At 47.0% G+C, this 6,600-nt stretch overlaps 1 long non-coding RNA gene across 3 annotated transcripts in view; it reads right to left on the bottom strand.

The window, feature by feature from the left end:
• Positions 1-6,600, bottom strand: part of LOC112550890 — a 22,738-nt gene that overhangs the window by 6,374 nt on the left and 9,764 nt on the right. For 2 of the 3 annotated variants that reach the window (XR_003094956.1, XR_003094958.1), the window contains exons 3-4: positions 2,883-2,967; positions 2,205-2,334 (exon numbers count right to left, since the gene is read on the bottom strand). This is a non-coding gene — a long non-coding RNA (uncharacterized LOC112550890). The remainder of the gene's footprint in view (positions 1-2,204; positions 2,335-2,882; positions 2,968-6,600) is intronic. The other variant, XR_003094955.1, reaches the window with a different exon arrangement.

Genomic DNA, 6,600 nt, shown 5'->3' with positions numbered 1-6,600 from the left:
CTCTTTCCCAAAAAGGGAGAGAGGCCAGGTATCACCTGTGGAGCAGAGAGGTCAGCATAGGCAGAAATAAGAGGGAGCCACTAGGCAACTGTCCGCATTGTCTGTGACTTGGTGTCCACTGAAGTGTTGACTGTTCCCAGACACATCTTCTGAAGGCACCATGTTTCCCTGGTATACAATGACTGAAGTCAGCAATGGAGTGGCTGTACCATGAAAAAAATGCACCCCCACTGGTGACCGTTTCCTTTTGTCATTTTCTTTGAGTTTCTTCTGAAGCAAAGGGGTGGTTTAGTTGCACCCACATTATTTCCATGAGGGCAGTCAGTGCATTGGACAAGGTATATCACACATTGCCAGAGGTATTTTTAGGATTCACCAAGGCTGGTGGTTTTAGTGCACTGATCATGGTGATGTGGAGATGGTTGGGCAAGCGCTGCATTTGTTGCTAGGTCACATTCTGTCTGATCACTGAAGTTTGCTTATAATGGAGTTGTTTGAAAGAAGGGAATGAGTTGAGAACGTCTTTCAAGTTGTGACCCTCTACAGATAGATTGTAATTGATGGTAGCTGGTTTGGTAAAAGATATTCCCTAACAAATCTTGCTTTATTATTCCCCTAACAAATCCCCACTCACACATTCCCTGGATCATCACAGGTGCAGCAGTCCTACTAGAGGCAGGGTGGAAGACTGCTGGGAAAACAGGCAGACCCGTAAAGTGTGTGTTCGGGGCAGAAGGAGATTGCTAGGGACAGGACCCTGTCCTGCAGCTCAAGAAGTCACGTCAGTCCCTAATTTCATTTTGGGCTGTGAATTCTGCTTTAATAATGCAAGCATCTGCTAGTTGTTAAGTGCAGAGCACAACTTCCTCAGTATCCATTTTGAAGGATGAGGCCACCATGATAATTGATAAACCCCTTTCTCAAGATGTCATCAGTTGTTTCAAAAGCTAAATCTTGGGTCTCCCATCATGTCAGCTGTAACACCAGTAAGTGCTGATTGTAGGTGTCATCTTTTTTTGATTCTCACTCTTTTTAGGGCAAGCTAGCATGCAGGTGCTGGCAGCAGCTGCTTTAGCAATTAATATGAAACACAACAATTACATAAATCAGTGCTTTAGAGCAACCTATGCATGAAAACAGTAAAGCAGCTTGCTGATATGGGATAGCCATGCAGTACTTACGGGAGACAGTATTGCAAGACAGTGGAGCATACTGCAAATAGCAGGGAGCTAAGAATTTCATTATAGTTGATGAAAATTAGGGAACAAAGCCTAGCATATTTGGCAGTAAGTGAGGGCTGCATGGAGAGAAGGTAAACATGGTTCATAATTTACAACCAATGCAGGTCTCGGAGCCTTAAATATCAAGGGTATAATTTCAACATGAACTTCACTTGCATAAGTAACCAAATGCAAATACTAAATGACAGCAGCTAGTGCAAAAGATCATCAACATAAACTCATCATGAAGAGTAAACAGTCCATATCAGACTGGAGCCCAGCAGAGAGCCTCAAGGAACGCGGCAGGAGCTCAGAGCGCGGACTGAAAGTTTGGCAACTCATGTCATTAGTCCTGAAGTGTTGCAGAAATAGGGCCTAGAGCATAGAGCAACTGAAGGAAATGGAAACATCAGATAAAAACGGACTCTCAGACATCTGAAGCCATGTGTCTCCTGAACAGAGCAGAACTGTTATCTGCATACTAGAGCAGCTGATCAGAAGCATCCAACTTAGATCATTAAGCATGATGTAAATAGTTTTTAATATCAGCAGGGACTAGTAATGAGGCTTCCTTATGCAGTCATCCATATAATGGCAATAGGTCTGGAAGAGAGCATTACAGTGTCCAGGCCAATGCCTGAGGAGCTCATCAGCTCCTGTTGAATATTATTTTTACTTATCAGGTATTGGCTGGCATCAGTTTCATTCTTTGTGTACTAGAACCTCTTCAGGGCAAGGACTGCAGCGAGAACTGTCCCTGCTTATAGGAGCTCTGTAGTTGACTGAAGGGACAAGGATCTCACTCTTTATCCTTATCCAGGGGCAAACAATCCTGACTGAGTGCAACTTAATGATTAGCACCTCATGGTGGAGGCCTCATAAGCTAAAGTAAGGAAGAGGCCTTAACTCAGCTGAGATGAGAAACAAAGGCAGGAGAGAGAGGGTGTTAAGAAGCTGGAGGAGAGCAGAGGACAAAGGACTCACCTGTCCCATCTCCTTTATCAGCAGCAGGAATACAAATGATCAGGCAGAACGCTGCTGTGCCTTGATAGGGTCTGTTACATACAGGGTTTTGCAGCCCTCAGCAGAGATGCACTCTACACCGTAACATTTGCTACAGAAGGGTTTAGTGGAGAGAGAGAAATAAACTGTAGCCTATAATAGGCATTAAGGTATTATATGATTACATATAGTATAATATATTACTACATGCTATATATATTTATATACTACTATATCAATACTCTGTGCACTTCTATAGTGAATTTTAGTTCTTGAAGAAAATTGTAAAGGTAATTTTATGGGATCTGAAGACTTCTCACAGTTCAGCTTCCCCACACTGACCTGCTTGGAAACATCCCCTGCTTCCCAACCTGACTGTGATCGTGTACCCAGTGGTGCAAATACCTTGGCCACCAGCAACCAGCCAATAGAGCATGTTCCCAGGAACGACAGAGGTGAGATGTGCCACATCCCAATACCAACAGTCTGTCCTGAGGGGGCAGAAGACTCCTCCAGCCCCTAACAGGAGAGGATTCATAAAGGAATGCCTGCTTCCCCTTCATTTGCAGTTGGTTTGAAAAGGTGTGCTAAAACCAGCATGGCCCTCCCTTAGGATGCACAGTTTTAAATGTGTTCAGCTTGCTTGAGAATACTGCTTACCCTGAGGTCTTCTCTTGGTGTAGATGTGCAGATCAGGATGATGCCTGGCAGCAGAGTACACCTAGGGGCATTGCTGTGTTATGAGCTGTACAGATATGGACAGAGAAAGAGATTAAATTCTTGGCTGGCCATACTCCAAGAGACCCCAAGAATGGAACTATTCCCCCTAGAGGCACAGCAAGCTCCCTCAGTGCCCTGGGCAGAGTGCCTTCCACTAGGAAATGGCAGGAGGGAGGAGTCTTACCTTTCCCCAACTCTTTCTGCTCTGGTGGCAGCTCCAGTGACTGCAGTAGCATAGGCTCACACCAGAGCATGGGGCTACCCAGCTTCAAAGGCTGTGCGGCATGGGATGCACCTATTGGTGGTTCATGGGAATGGGCCTGCCCTTGCACTGCCCCTGCTGCTGCCTACCCATTTTATCCAATGGCTCTTAAATGCAAAAACTGCTAGGGAGAAAAACTCAGGACCCCTCCCTTACATTAAGGCTCAGAGCATGAACAAGAAGTTGCTATGTCTCAAGGGCAGGAGTTGGCGAGAAGAATCAATGGGCATGGCCCTGCAAGTCAAAGGACTCCGAGCTGGGACTCATATACCTGGTGAGCCAAATGGTGAGCAGTCACACTGACACTCATGAGTCACTAGATTCTATGAAACCTGACTCCCTCAAACACTTACCCTGTTTGTTACATGTTTTACCATAGCATGGAGGAGCCTTAGTCTCAGATTAGGACCTCATTGCACTAGCTTTAGCAACACAGAACAGAAGGGCAGGCTCCATCCCAAAAGCCTTGCACATCCCTAGTCTGGCACCTGCTCAAACACAGATACGAGCATGAAACCAGAAGAAAGCCAGGAGCACCATCTATTTCTAGCTCTGCCCAGCTCTGACACTCCAGGTCATGTAGCCCTGCTGTCTCATTTTCTTCATCTGTAAAATGGGAACAGTACTGACTTCAAGTGGGGGCCACGCAAGGCTCAGTGAAGGATTTTTATATGACATTTTAATAGAATCATAGAAAGGGACCTCAGGAGGTTATTTAGTCCAACCCCCTTCTCAAAACAGGACTGTCCTCAAATATATTATCCCAGCCAAGGCTCTCTCTAGCCGGGTTTAAAAAACCCCCAAGGATGGAGATTCCACAGCCTCTTTGCGTAACCTGTGCCAGTGATTTACTACCCTCCCAGTGAAAAAAAAGTTCTTCCTAATATCTAACCTAAACTTCCCTTGCTGCAACTTCAGACGGTTGCTCCTTGTTCTGTTACCTGCCACTGCTGAGAGTCCAGCTCCATCCTCTGTGGAACCACTCTTCAGGTAGCTGAAGGTGGCTATTAAATCCCCCTCGGTCTTCTTGTCTCCAGACTAAATAAGCCAACTTTCCTCAGCCTTTGCTCATAAGTCATGTGCCACAGGATGCTAACCATTTTTGTTGCCTTCTGTTGGACTTTCCAATTTGTCCACATCCTTTCTGTAGTGGGGGGCCCAAAACTGGACACAGTACTCCAGATGTGGCCTCACCACTGATGAAGAGAGGAAGAATCACTTCCCTTAATCTGGTGGCAACGCTTCTACTAATGCAGTATGTCCTTAGCCTTCTTCACAACAAAGGTACACTATTGGCTCGTATTCAGCAACCTGTAACCACCAGGTTGTTTTCTGCAGAGCTGCTCTTTAGCCAGTTGGTCCCCAGCGGTGCATAGGATTGTTCCGTCCTATGTGTAGGACTTGCATTTGTCCTTATTGAACCACAGTAGATTTCTTTTAACAAATTGGACAATTGGATCAGTTTCTCTGAATCCTAGCTGTACCCTCCAGCATATCTACTACCACCCTCCAACTTGGTGTCATCTGCAAACTTGCTGAGGGTGCAATCTATGCCACCTTCCAGGTTACTGATGAAGATATTAAAACTGGCCTTAGAATCGACCCCTGGGACACTCCACTTGATATCAGCTACCAACTAGACATCGAGCCATTGACTACTACCTTCTGAGCCTGATCTGGCCAGTTTTCTACCCACTTTACGTCCAGTCATCCAACCCATACTTCCTTAGCTAGCTTGCGAGAATGCTGTGGAACGCTGTATCAAAAGCCTTGCTGAAGTCAAGGTACATTATGTCCACTGGTCTCACATCCACAGAACCAGTCATCTCCTCATAGAAGGCAATCGGGTTGGTCAGGCATGACTTGCCCTTGGTGAATTCAGTGACTGTTCCTAAATCACCTTCTCCTCCAAGTGCTTAGAAATGGATTCCTTGAGGACCTGCTCCATTTTTCCAGGGACTGAGGTGAGGTTGACCAGACTGTAGTTCCCTCGATCCTCCTCCTTCCCTTATATTTGCCCTTTCTCAATTTCCCAGGACCTTTCCCAATTACCATCAGTTTTCAGTGATGATGGCCAGCACCTCTGCAATCACATTGGCCTCAGCACCCTCAGGTGCATCCTGTCTGGCCCCTGGACTTGTACACATCCAGCTTTTCTTAATAGACCCTTACCTGTTCTTTTGCCACTGTTGGCTGCTCACCTCCTCCCCAAACTGTGCTGCCAGCTTATTTTTTAAGGCATTGAGTACTTCAGCCTTTTCTGCATCCTCTGTCACTAAGTTGCCTCCTCCATTCAGCAAGGGACCCACATTTCCCTGATCCTCCTCTTGCTGACATACTTGTAGAAACTCTTCTTGTTATTTCATAGATTTCATAGACATCAGGGCTGGAAGGGACCTCGGAAGATCATCGAGTCCAGCCCCCCGCCCAAAGGGCAGGAAGTCAACTGGGGTCATAGGATCCCAGCAAGATAAGCATCCAGTTTCATCTTGAAGGTGTTCAATGAAGGCGCTTGAACCACCTCCGGTGGCAGGCTGTTCCAGACCTTGGGGGCTCGGACAGTAAAGAAATTCTTCCTTATGTCCAGCCTGAAACGATCTTGAAGTAGTTTGTGACCATTCGACCTCGTCATCCCTTGGGGCGCTCTGGTGAACAAACGTTCCCCCAGATGCTGGTGGTCACCCCTGATAAACTTGTAGGTGGCCATCAGATCACCCCTGAGCCTGCGCTTTTCCAGGCTAAAGAGCCCCAGGGCTCTCAGCCTGTCATCGTAGGGTCTGCTTCCCTGACCTCTGATCATGCGCGTGGCTCTTCTCTGGACTCTCTCAAGCTTCTCCACATCCTTTTTGAATTGTGGAGCCCAAAACTGGACACAGTACTCCAGCTGCAGCCTCACTAAGGCCGAGTACAAGGGGAGAATGACGTCCCGGGATTTGCTTGAGAAGCATCTATGGATGCAAACCAGAGTTTTGGTCGCTTTACTAGCTGCCGCATCGCATTGCAGGCTCATGTTCATCTTGTGGTCAAAGATGACCCCCAAGTCTCTTTCTTCCATAGTGCTAGCCAACATAGCTGGGCTATGATGCTCGCCAGCTCCTTGAGTACCCTGGGGTGAAGATTGTCAGGGCCAGCTGACTTGAAGGTATCCAGCTTCTCAAGATGTTCCTTCAGAAAGTCAGCATTAAAGGAGGGCAGGGGATCACCCTCACCCGGACTTCCCGGCCCTGTAGCGGGCATGGGCGTCCCATGGGACTGATGAAAGACCGACGCAAAGTACCTATTTAATAGGTTGGCTTTTTCCTGGGTGTCAGTTGTCAGTTGCCCCATCTGGTTCAGTAGGGGTCCAATGTTGCCCCTGCTTTTCCTCCGGCTCCCCACATATCTGAAAAAGGACTT

Source organism: Alligator sinensis, unplaced genomic scaffold (assembly GCF_000455745.1).
Source record: "Alligator sinensis unplaced genomic scaffold, ASM45574v1 scaffold147_1, whole genome shotgun sequence".
In the NCBI taxonomy this organism is placed as follows: domain Eukaryota; kingdom Metazoa; phylum Chordata; order Crocodylia; family Alligatoridae; genus Alligator; species Alligator sinensis.
Note: the sequence above shows the minus strand (reverse complement) of the source record. Positions and strands in the feature narration are given on the sequence as shown.